The sequence below is a fragment of the Mus musculus genome, chromosome 7 (assembly GCF_000001635.26).
Source record: "Mus musculus strain C57BL/6J chromosome 7, GRCm38.p6 C57BL/6J".
NCBI classification, from domain to species: domain Eukaryota; kingdom Metazoa; phylum Chordata; class Mammalia; order Rodentia; family Muridae; genus Mus; species Mus musculus.
The window spans coordinates 13,178,740-13,191,477 of NC_000073.6; the positions used below are offsets into that span (position 1 = coordinate 13,178,740).

General features: G+C 42.4%; 1 pseudogene; it reads left to right on the forward strand.

Moving 5' to 3' along the window:
• On the forward strand, positions 78-1,461 carry Gm4879 (predicted pseudogene 4879; annotated as a pseudogene).

A 12,738-nucleotide genomic window follows, 5' to 3' on the forward strand; every position in this document is an offset into this window, starting at 1 on the left:
TGGAGCTTGAATACCTGAAATTACATTAGTTATTTTTTTACAGTAGTTATAATTTAGACATTTTGTACACTATTAAAAATTGCGGCGCAACCTACCTTAGAGCTACTTGATTATCAATGCACACATTTTCGTGGAGAAGCCTCGTGTGTATGTATATTCAGCCATGGCACAACTCCAGGCACGTTTCTACAGCGAGAACAAGAAATACGCAGTGGATGATGTCCCTTTCTCAATCCCTGCCGCTGCTGAAGTTGCCGACCTTAGTAACATTATCAATAAGTTGCTGGAGACCAAAAATGAACTCCACAAACATGTCGAGTTTGATTTCCTTATCAAGAGCCAGTTTCTTCGAGTGCCCTTGGTCAAACACACGGAACTGGAGAACATTTCATCGGAAGAGGTTGTGGAACTAGAATATGTGGAAAAGTACACCGCACCCCAGCCAAAGCAGTGCATGTTCCATGATGACTGGATCAGCTCAATTAAAGGGGCAGAAGAATGGATCCTGTCTGGTTCGTATGATAAGACTTCTCAAATCTGGTCCTTGGAAGGAAAGTCAGTAATGACAATTGTGGGACATACAGATGTTGTGAAAGATGTGGCTTGGGTGAAAAAAGACAGTTTGTTCTGCTTACTACTGACGGCCTCGATGGACCAGACTGTTCTCTTATGGGAGTGGAATGTAGAGAAGAACAAAGTGAAAGCTCTGCACTGCTGCCAAGGGCATGCTGGGAGTGTGGGCGCCATCGCAGTCGATAGCTCGGGAGCTAAGTTTTGCAGTGCCTCCTGGGATAAGATGCTAAAGATCTGGTCTACAGTCCCTACAGATGAAGAAGATGAAATGGAAGAAGCCACAAATCGTCCAAGAAAAAAGCAAAAACCAGAACAATTGGGACTAACAAGAACACCCTTGGTGACCCTCTCTTGCCACACAGAAGCAATTTCCTCAGTCCTTTGGTCAGATGCTGAAGAAATCTGTAGTGCATCTTGGGATCACACAATTAGAGTGTGGGATGTTGAGTCTGGCGGTCTTAAGTCAACTCTGACAGGAAATAAAGTGTTTAATTGTATTTCCTATTCTCCCCTTTGTAAACGTTTGACATCTGGAAGCACAGACAGGCATATTAGACTGTGGGATCCCCGAACTAAAGATGGTTTTTTGGTGTCGCTGTCTCTCACCTCACACACAGGCTGGGTGACATCAGTGAAATGGTTTCCTACCCATGAACAACAGCTGATCTCGGGCTCTTTAGATAACATTGTGAAGCTATGGGATGCAAGAAGCTGTAAGGCTCCTCTCTATGATCTAGCTGCTCATGAAGACAAAGTTCTAAGTGTGGACTGGACAGACACAGGGCTACTTCTGAGTGGAGGAGCAGACAATAAATTGTATTCCTACAGATATTCCCCTACCACTTCCCATGTTGGGGCTTGAAAATGAATGGCTGAGAAGAGAAAAAAAATTCAGATAAGTAATGTTTTTCCTGAATACAAGTTCATGACCATAATTTTAATAATTTTAATATTTATTACCCAAACTATGACATTTTGTCCAAAATATTTTTGGACAAAATAATATTTTCTTTCTTGATACTTCTGTATTAAAATAAGTCTAATCAAAATTTTGAAATACCATTTGGAGCTTGGGTTATGCATTTTATAGTGTTTTCTGTTCTAAGAAACACCTTTTAAACATTGAATAAATTAATTTCCTTTTGTTAACTACCAACTACCACAAATACTGCTGTGGGTGGGACTCTTATGTGGAACAACTGGCAGTTATCCAATGGATGTCCTTGTACCATAGCTAACTTTGAGTCACCAATAATTATTTTTAATATTTTAGTAAGTGTTTTGTTATTTCTTCCATATTTGAAATTATGACATAATTAGATTGGTTCCCCCTTATTTTCCTCCCTCCAGGCCCAGCTGTATATGCTTCTTCTTGCTCCCTTTCAAATTCATGGCTCCTCTTTTCATTAATTGTTGTTATATATGAGTAGCGGGGCAGGTATTCCTAAATTTATAAATGCTATCTTCTCTATGATGTGACTAGTATGTATGTATGAATGTATGTATGAATGTATGTATGTATGTATGTATGTATGTATGTATGTATGTATGTATGTGTGTATTCACGGCTGGCCATTTGATATTGAATAGCCAGTTGTAATGGAAACAATTGGTATCCTTTTCCATAGGGAAGACCATTTCTCCTACTCTCAACATTCCTTAGTTACCTGTAGTTCTTTGTGTAGGATTGAGGCCTCCTTAAGGGTCCAACTGCATAAAGAATACTTCTTTTTGCAGTAGATGGAAACCATTACAAAAAAACCATGACCAATGAAAATGCAGAATAGTGAATCCCAATCCCAACAGATGTACCAACAAAACAAATCCTGTACCTAAAGCTCTAGGAAAGGGAAGAGGAACATTTTAAGAGTCAGAGGTCAGAGAATTTGCTGTGCAATTGATCTGGTAATGTCAGAGGCTACATGCATAGATCATCGCCAATACAGCTGTTTTGGTTTGGTTTGTTTTTTTTTTTTTTTTTTTGTGATATACTTTTTAAAAAAATTAGACATTTTCTTTATTTACATTTCAAATGCAATCCTGAAAGTTCTCTATACCCTCCCCCTGCCCTGCTCCCTACCCACCCTCTCCCACTTCTTGGCTCTGGTGTTACCCTGTACTGGGGCATATAAAGTTTGCAATACCAAGGGGCCTCTCTTCTCAATGATGGCTGACTAGGCCATCTTCTGATACATATGCAGCCAGAGACACTAGCTCCGGGGGGTACTGGTTAGTTCATAATGTTGTTCCACCTATAGGATTGCAGACCCCTTTAGCTCCTCGGGTACTTTCTCTAGCTTCTCCATTGGGGGCCCTGTGTTCCATCTCATAGATGACTGTGAGCATCCACTTCTGTTATTTGCCAGGCACTGGTACAGTCTCATTTGAGACAGCTATATTAGGTTCCCTTCAGCAAAATCTTGCTGGCATATGCAATAGTGTCTGGGTTTGGTGGCTGATTATGGGATGGATCCCTGGGTGGGATAGTCTCTGGATGGTCCATCCTTTCGTCTTAGCTCCAAACTTTGTCTCTGTAACTCTTTTCATGGGTATTTTGTTCCCTATTCTAAGGAGGAATAAAGTATCCTCCCATTGGTCTTCCCTCTTCTTCATTGTCTTGTGTTTTGCAAATTGTATCTTGGGTGTTCTATGTTTCTGGGCTAATATCCACTTATCAGTGAGTGCATATATAATGACTTCTTTTGTGATTGGGTTACCTCATTAAGGATGATATCCTCCAGATACATTCATTGGCCCAAGCATTTCATAAATTCATTGTTTTTAATTGCTGAGTAGTACAAATGTATAAATGTATCACATTTTCTGTATCCATTCTTCTGTTGAGGGATATTTGGGTTCTTTCCAGCTTCTGGCTATTATAAAGAAGGCTGCTATGAACATAGTGGAGCATGTGTTCTTATGACCAGTTGCAACATCTTCTGGGTATTAAATCCATTTGTTTCATAACTTCTGTTAGTGTCCATGTGTCTCCGTTTAGTTTTTTTTTTTTTTCCAGGATTTGTCCATTGGTGAGAGTGGAGTGTTGAAGTCTCCCACTATTATTGTTTGAGGTGCAATGAGTGCTTTGAGCTTTACTAAAGTTTCTTTAATGAATGTGGCTGCCATTGCATTTGCAGCATAGATATTCAGAATTGAGAGTTCATCTTGGTAGATTTTGCCTTTAATGAGATTGAAGTGCCCCTCCTAGTCTTTTTTGATAACTTTGGGTTGGAAGTCAATTTTATTAGATATTAGAATGGCTACTCCAGCTTGTTTCTTCAGACCATTTGCTTGGAAAATTGTTTTCCAGCCTTTCACTCTCAGGTTGTGTCTGTCTTTTTCCCTGAGGTGGGTTTCCTGTAAACAGCAAAAATGTTGGGCCCTGTTTGTGTAGCCAGTGTATTTGTCTTTTTATTGGGGAATTGAATCCATTGATGTTAAGAGAAATTAAGGAAAAGTAATTGTTGCTTCCTGTTATTTTTGTTGTTTAAGTTGGGATTCTGTTCTTGCGGCTGTCTCCTTTTAGGTTTGTTGAAGGATTACTTTCTTGATTTTTCTAGGGTGTAGTTTCTGTCCTTGTGTTGGTGTTTTCCCTTTATTATCCTTTGAAGGGCTGGATTCATGGAAAGATATTGTGTGAATTTGGTTTTCTCATGGAATATGTTGGTTTCTCCATCTATGGTAATTGAGAGTTTTGCTGGGTATAGTAGCCTTGGCCTGTACTTGTGTTCTCTTTGTGTCTGTATAACATCTGTCCAGGATCTTCTGGCTTTCATAGTCTCTGGTGAGAAATCTGGAGTAATTCTAATAGGCCTGCCTTTATATGTTACTTGACCTTTTTCCCTTATTGCTTTTAATATTCTGTCTTTATTTAGTGCATTTGTTGTTCTGATTATTATGTGTCAGGAGGAATTTCTTTTCTGGTCTAGTCTATTTGGAGTTCTGTAGGCTTCTTGTATGTTCATGGGCATCTCTTTCTTTAGGTATGGGAAGTTTTCTTCTATAATTTTGTTGAAGATATTTGCTGGCTCTTTACGTTGAAAATCCATTCTCAAAGAATATATGTACACACACACACACACACACACACACACACACACACACACACACACACTCACACACACACACACACACACATATACACACATGTATTTCACAATCATCACATATCTGAATTAAACTATGAAAAAATCAAAATCACACAGAAAAGGCAGATTGAGGTATCCTCAAATAGCGTGCAGGGAAGATTTAAGGCACCAGGTTGGAGTCATGTCTATATCCAAGAGAGATTTTCCAGTGAGAAAGCTGCTTTTCATTGATTTTTGTGCCCATCTTCTCTATGAAATCTTCTGCACCTGAGATTCTCTCTTCCATCTCTAGTTTTCTGTTGCTGATGTTTGCATCTATAGTTCCTGATTTCCTTCCTAGGATTTCTAGCTCCAGAGTTGTCTCCTTTTGGCTTTTCTTTATTGTTTCTACTTTCATTTTTAGATCTTGGATGGTTTTGTTCAACTCCATTACCTGTTTGGTTGTGTTTTCTTGTAATTCTTTAAGGAATTTTTGTGTTTAAGGACTTCTACCTGCTTAGCAGTGTTTTCCTGTAATTCTTTAAGGGCTTCTACCTCTTTAGCAGTGTTGTCCTTTATTTCTTTTTTTTTTTTTTCCATTTTTCCTTATCTCTTCCTACAAATCCAAGATTATAAAAATACATTTTCAGATACCTTTATTTCTTTTTTCTTTTTTTTAATTAGGTGTTTTCCTTGTTTACATTTCCAATGCTATCCCAAAAGTCCCCCATACCCACCCCCCCCAATCCCCTACCCCGGCTCCTTTATTTCTTTAAGTGATTTATTAATGCCCTTCTTGATATCCTCTACCAGCATCATGAGATATGATTTTAAATCTGAGTCTTGCTTTTCGGGTGTGTTTGGGTATCCAGGACTGGCTGAGGTGGGAGTGCTGGGTTCTGATGATGGTGAGTGGTCTTGGTTTCTGTTAGTAAGATTCTTACATTTGCCTTTCAACATCTGGTAATCTCTGGAGTTAGTTGTTATAGTTGGAGTGTGTTCCTCCTGTGATTCTGTTAGCTTCTGTCAGCAGTCCTTGGAGTCCAGCTCTCTCCTGAGTTTCAGTGGTCAGATTACTCTCTGCAGGCAAGCTCTCCTCTTGCAGGTAAGGTGCACAGAGGTCTGGCATTCAGATCTGCCTCCTGGCTGAAGATGAAGGTCCGAAAGAGGGCCTTTCCCAGAAGAGGTGTTGCTTCTGCAGTCTGCATGCTCACCTGCACAGACTGGTCTCTTAGGAATGAGGGACACAAGATGACTCTCTCACCTGCTTTGGCGGTCAGAGCCCTCCTGGGTGGACAACTCTTCTCTGGAGGGGAAGGTGCCCAGATGTCTGGAGCCCGAAACGGGGTCTGTCCCAGAAGCTGTGTTGCTTCTGCCTGTCCCAGAAGCTGTGTCGCTTCTACAGTCTGCACTCTCACCTGTGCAGACTGGTCTCTGAGGGACCTGGTACTCAAGATTGCTCCCTCACCTGCTCTGGCAGTCAGAGCCCTACCAGGCGGGCACCTTTTTTTCTGGCGGGGAAGGTACCTGGATGTCTGGAGCTGGAAACAGGGTCTGTCCCAGAAGTTGTGTTGCTTCTGCCTGTCCCAGAAGCTGTGTCACTTCTGCAGTTTGATCGTTCACCCTTCACACTCTGCCTGGTTTGGGTTTTTTAAGATAAGGTTTCTCTGTGTGACCCTGGGTGTCCTGAAACTCACTTTGTAGACCAGATGAGCCTTGAACTCACAGAGATCTATCTGCCTCTTCCTTCCACATGCTGGGATAAAAGCAAGTGCCACCAATAGAGTTACATCATATTCCCCCCTCCTTTTCCTTCCTCTATACCCTCCCATTAACCTTCCCTCAAACCCTTCCCTCTCACATCTCGGATATACTCTCACAGGTTGATAGCAACTTTTTCTCTCATTATGATTGTTACTTACACACATAAGTGTGTCTGTATATTTGTATATGCACCAATGTATAGAAATACAATCTGCTGAATCTGTGTCTGTTGTTTGCATGTATAATGACCACTCTGCATTGGGCATTTTCCCTGGAAAATGCTAATTATTCTTCTTCAAGGAGTCCTTAGTTGCCTGTAAATATTTTTTGTCTAGGAGCAATACCCCATGAGAGTCCCCACACCCCATGTCACTGTGTACATTGATATTACCATTGTGTCCATCTTAATTATATAGCCATTTCTACATTAGTCTTTTCACAGCAGAATTACTGGTATTTTGGTTCTTATAGTCTTTTACCCCCTCTTCTGCAATGTCCTCTAAACCACTGATGCAGGAGCTGTGATGTAGTTGTAGATATTGGAGCATGGCTCTCCACAATCTTTTAATTTCTACACTGTGATCAGTTGTGGCTTTCTGTGATGGTCTCTATTTGAGCTGAGAATTTGTAGCTAGGAATGAAAGATGAAAAGGAATATGCATTTGTCTTTCTGGGTCTGTTTGCCCATACTTTTGTAATGAATCCAAATAAAATATTTTCAACAATCTGTTCTTGACTGCAGTGCCTTTCACCTGTTCTAGCCTTCTGTGTCTGGGGTCAGGTCATCTGCAACCACTGGCAAGTAAACACAACTTTAGGTATTCAAACTTGAATTGGGGTAGAGTGTCTGCCATGAAAATCCTAGTAATACATTTATAGCATTCCCATCTCCCCCTCAGGTCCTCACATTCTCCCATCCCACTTACTATTTCTCAAAATTTTGACCCCTTCTTTTATAATTATCACTAATATATACATAAAATTACACATACATATTACACACTGCATTTATATATAAACTACTGAGTCCAGTTAGTGTTGTTTGTTTGTATATGTTTCTAAGGCTGATTACTTAAGACTGGATGAAGTATCAGGAGCCTTATCCTGATTCCTCTTCTCTCAGCAGCAATCTGGGGGTGAGGTCTTGCCAAACTGCCCCTACTGTGTTGGCATTTCAACTGGTGTTGGCATTATGCAGGTTTCATTTGGACAGTCATATTGTTGAGATTTCATTGATGCAGCTTCCCTGTCACACATTGCAATAACTCTTCTCATCTTCTGGCTCTTACAATCTTTCTTTTTTTTTTTCCCTTCTGAATTCTTTTTTTTTTAATTAGGTATTTTCCTCATTTACATTTTCAATGCTATCCCAAAGGTCCCCCATACCCACCCCCCCCCCAATCCCCTACCCACCCACTCCCCCTTTTTGGCCCTGGCGTTCCCCTGTTGTATTAGTCAGGGTTCTCTAGAGTCACAGAACTTATGAATAGTCTCTAAATAGTAAAGGAATTTATTGATGACTTACAGTCGGCAGCCCAATTCCCAACAATTGTTCAGTCGCAGCTGTGAATGGAAGTCCAAGGATCTAGCAGTTACTCAGTCTCACGCAGCAAGCAGGCGAAGGAGCAAGAGCTCGAGCTAGACTCCCTTCTTCCAATGTCCTTATATTGTCTCCAGCAGAAGGTGTAGCCCAGATTAAAGGTGTGTTCCACCACACCTTTAATCCCAGATGAAAGGCATAGCCCAGATTAAAGGTGTGTTCCTTAACTCGGAGATTCAATCTTCTGGAATCCATAGCCACTACGGCTCAAGATCTTCAAACCAAGATCCAGATAAGGATCTCCAAGCCTCCAGATAAGGGTCACTGGTGAGCCTTCCAATTCCGGATTGTAGTTCATTCCAAATATTGTCAAGTTGACAACCAGGAATAGCCACTACAATCCACCCCTTGTCAACTTGACACAAATAATATCTCATGTTCACATGAAACAATAACAAGGTTGTAAATACGCCTAACATGATATAACTATCCCTCGTACAATCGCAAACGCATTAGTAAATTTACAATGGGCATTCATATTACTTTATAATCCTCGTTTCTGCAACTGGTTACTTGGCCTTAATTGGTATTTATAACTACCTTCCTCTACTACCCATTCTGTATTTCCTTCACCTTCAGCCAGCACCTCAGCAGGTCTTGGCTCTTTTCCTGGAGGATTGACCCATACCTTCATTCCTGATGGGTCTGTGTCCTTTGTCATCCTATTTGGATTAGGCTGTTGTAGTTTCCCATTGACTTTAATCACAGGACATGGTAGTACTAAGAGACGCCCTAAGGGATCTCCTACACTCCAGACATAATCTTGCTTACCACCATTGTGAAGAGGTAATCCAATTTCCCCATGGTAATCTGGATCTATCACCCCTCCTAACACTGTTATTCCTTTTTTAGCCTGTTGGTTTAAGGGCATTAGAAGCCCAAAATGACCAGGGGGAAGTCTGAGCTTCCAGTTCAATGGAATGTTTGTTGTAGCTCCTGGTAGGAGCATTCCCCTCTCTGGAGCCAAAACTTCTAGGCCAGCAGAACCTAGAGTTATGGGGACAGGAAGCAAAAATTTTCCTAGAGGGTCACAAGGAGTGATAGTAAGTGGAACTATTCCCTTTTCCACCCCTTGATTCCTGGACCCATGAATCCTGGCTATGGGTGAAACTGTACCATATATCGAGCGCTGATTCAAAGCATATACTGCCTTCTGAAGAACTCTACCCCAGCCTTCCAAGCTGTTACCACCTAATTGGCGCTGTAACTGCGTCTTCAAAAGGCCATTCCATCTTTCTATCAGACCAGCTGCTTCAGGATGATGGGGAATGTGGTAAGACCAGTGAATTCCACGATCGTGGGCCCACTGTCGTACTTCTCTGGCTGTGAAGTGAGTTCCTTGGTCAGAAGCAATACTGTGTGGAATACCATGACGATAGATAAGGCATTCTGTCAGTCCGTGAATGGTGGTTTTAGCAGAGGCATTACGTGCAGGAAAGGCAAATCCATAACCAGAATAAGTATCTACTCCAGTAAGAACAAAACGCTGTCCTTTCCACGAAGGAAGTGGTCCAATGTAGTCAACCTGCCACCAGGTTGCTGGTTGGTCACCTCGAGGAATGGTGCCATATCTGGGGCTCAGTGTTGGTTTCTGCTGTTGGCAGATCTGGCAATCAGCAGCAGCTGTAGCCAGGTCAGCCTTGGTGAGTGGAAGCCCGTGTTGCTGAGCCCAAGCATAACCTCCATCTCGACCACCATGACCACTTTGTTCATGTGCCCATTGAGCAATGACAGGGATGGCTGGGGAGAGAGGCTGATTGTCCACAGAACGGGTCATCTTATCCACTTGATTATTGAATTCCTCCTCGGCTGAAGTCACCTTTTGGTGAGCATTTACATGGGACACAAATATCTTCACATCCTTTGCCCATTTGGAGAGATCTATCCACATACTTCTTCCCCAGATGTCTTTCTCACCAATTTTCCAATTGTGATCTTTCCAAGTCCCTGACCATCCAGCCAATCCATTGGCTACAGCCCATGAGTCAGTGAATAATCGTACATCTGGCCATTTCTTCTTGCAAACAAACTGTAATACCATGTGTACTGCCCGAAGTTCTGCCCACTGTGAAGATTTCCCTTCACCTGTGTCTTTCAGGGTTGTCCCAGAAAGGGGTTGTAATGCTGCAGCTGTCCACTTCTGGGTGGTGCCTGCATAACGTGCAGAGCCATCAGTAAACCAGGCTCTAGTCTTCTCCTCTTCGGTCAGTCGATCATAGGGAACACCCCATGAGGCTATAGGCACATGTTTGGCAGCAGATGGCATTGTAACAGGAGTAGAAACCATAGGCATTTGAGCAACTTCTTCATGTAACTTGCTTGTGCCTTCAGGACCTGCTCTGGCCCGATCACGTATATACCACTTCCATTTGATAATAGACTGCTGCTGTGCGCGTCCCACTTTATGACTTGCAGGGTCTGATAGTACCCAGCTCATGATGGGTAGTTCAGGTCGCATAGTAACTTGGTGTCCTATTGTCAAACGTTCAGTTTCCACTAAGGCCCAATAGCAGGCCAAGAGCTGCTTTTCAAAGGGAGAATAGTTGTCTGCAGATGATGGTAGAGCTTTGCTCCAAAATCCCAAAGGTCTTTTCTGTGATTCACCTACAGGGGCCTGCCAGAGGCTCCAAACAGCATCTCTATCAGCCACAGACACCTCAAGTACCATCGGGTCTGCTGGGTCATATGGTCCAAGTGGTAGAGCAGCCTGCACAGCAGCCTGGACCTGTTGAAGGGCCTTCTCCTGTTCCAGGCCCCACACAAAGCTAGCAGCTTTCCGAGTCACTTGGTAAATAGGCCTAAGTAACACACCCAAGTGAGGGATGTGTTGTCTCCAGAATCCAAATAGGCCCACTAAACGTTGTGCTTCTTTCTTGGTTGTAGGAGGGGCCAGGTGCAATAACTTATCTTTCACCTTAGAAGGAATATCTCTGCATGCCCCACACCACTGGACTCCTAAGAATTTCACTGAGGTAGATGGTCCTTGAATTTTGGTTGGATTTATTTCCCATCCTCTGATACGCATATGTGTTACCAATGAGTCCAAAGTGGTTGCTACTTCCTGCTCACTTGGTCCAATCAGCATAATGTCATCAATATAGTGCACCAATGTGATATTTTGTGGAAGATCCAAACGATCAAGATCCCTTCTAACTAAATTATGACACAGGGCAGGAGAGTTAATATATCCTTGAGGCAAAACTGTGAAGGTATACTGTTGGCCTTGCCGACTGAAAGCAAATTGCTTCTGGTGGTCCTTATGGACAGGTACTGAGAAGAAGGCATTTGCCAGATCAATAGCCGCATACCAGGTGCCAGGAGATGTGTTAATTTGCTCAAGTAACGAAACTACATCTGGTACAGCAGCTGCAATTGGAGTTACCACCTGATTTAGTTTTCGATAATCAACTGTCATTCTCCATGATCCATCTGTTTTCTGCACTGGCCAGATAGGAGAGTTAAACGGAGATGTGGTGGGAACCACCACCCCTGCATCTTTCAAGTCCTTGATAGTGGCAGTAATTTCTGCAATTCCTCCAGGAATACGATACTGTTTTTGATTCACTATTTTCTTTGGCAGAGGCAACTCTAAAGGCTTCCATTTGGCCTTTCCAACCATAATAGCCCTCACTCTACAGTTCAGGGAACCAATATGAGAATTCTGCCAATTTCTGAGTATATCTATCCCAATTATACATTCTGGAACTGGGGAAATCACCACAGGATGTGTCCGGGGACCTATTGGACCTACTGTGAGTCGGACATCAGTCAAAACTCCATTAATCACCTGCCCTCCATAAGCCCCTACTTTAACTGGAGGGCCACAATGTTTCTTGGGATCCCCTGGGATCAGTGTCAACTCAGAACCAGTATCCAGCAGACCCCGAAAAGTCTGATTATTTCCTTTTCCCCAGTGTACAGTTACCCTTGTAAAAGGCCGTAGGTCCCTCTGGGGAAGAACTGGAGAAAGGGTAACAGCAAAACCTTTGAGTGTCTTATCAAGATCCTTCCTCAGAGGAACCTGGCCACCCCTTCATTCAAGGGGTTCCGGATCTGCAAACTGGCTCAAGTCTGGAAATTGATTCACTGGCCGAGATTGCTGTTTACCACGATCTAATGTAGCCTTTCTTTCATTTGTTTGAGAATTTTTCTGCTTATACAGATCAAACAAATATGCAGTAGGCTTCCTATGTATTTCATTCCTGGAAACACCATGATTGATTAGCCAGTACCAAAGGTCCAAGCGAGTCATGCCATTATAAATTTCACCTCTCCTGTGCTGACTATTACTGGGTATGTTATTATAAACATTCTTTTGTCTACGCTGTCCATTATAATAACTAGGATCACCTTGTCTCCGGCGATTCAATGCTGCCACCTGGCCCTTGTTACCTCGGGATCCAACTAAACCCAGTGAATTTAATTCATCTAATTGAGCAGAAGCATCTCCAATGCTAAGATCTGGCACAAGGAAAAGGGAAAGAACAAAACCCTTCAAATGTGCTGGTGCCCCTCTCACCAATTTGCGTCTTATAGAGCTGGTGAAAGGCATATCTTCTGGACCTTCCCATTGTGGACAATTATGCTTTACACAATATATCCACTCTAGCATTGCAATTTCCCTAAGTCTTAAAATCCCTTCATCAACACTAAGCCACGGAATATCAGGCATCTCCAAGTCATTTCCAGTAGGCCATCTTTTGATAAACACCTCAGCCAACCATTCAAACAAAC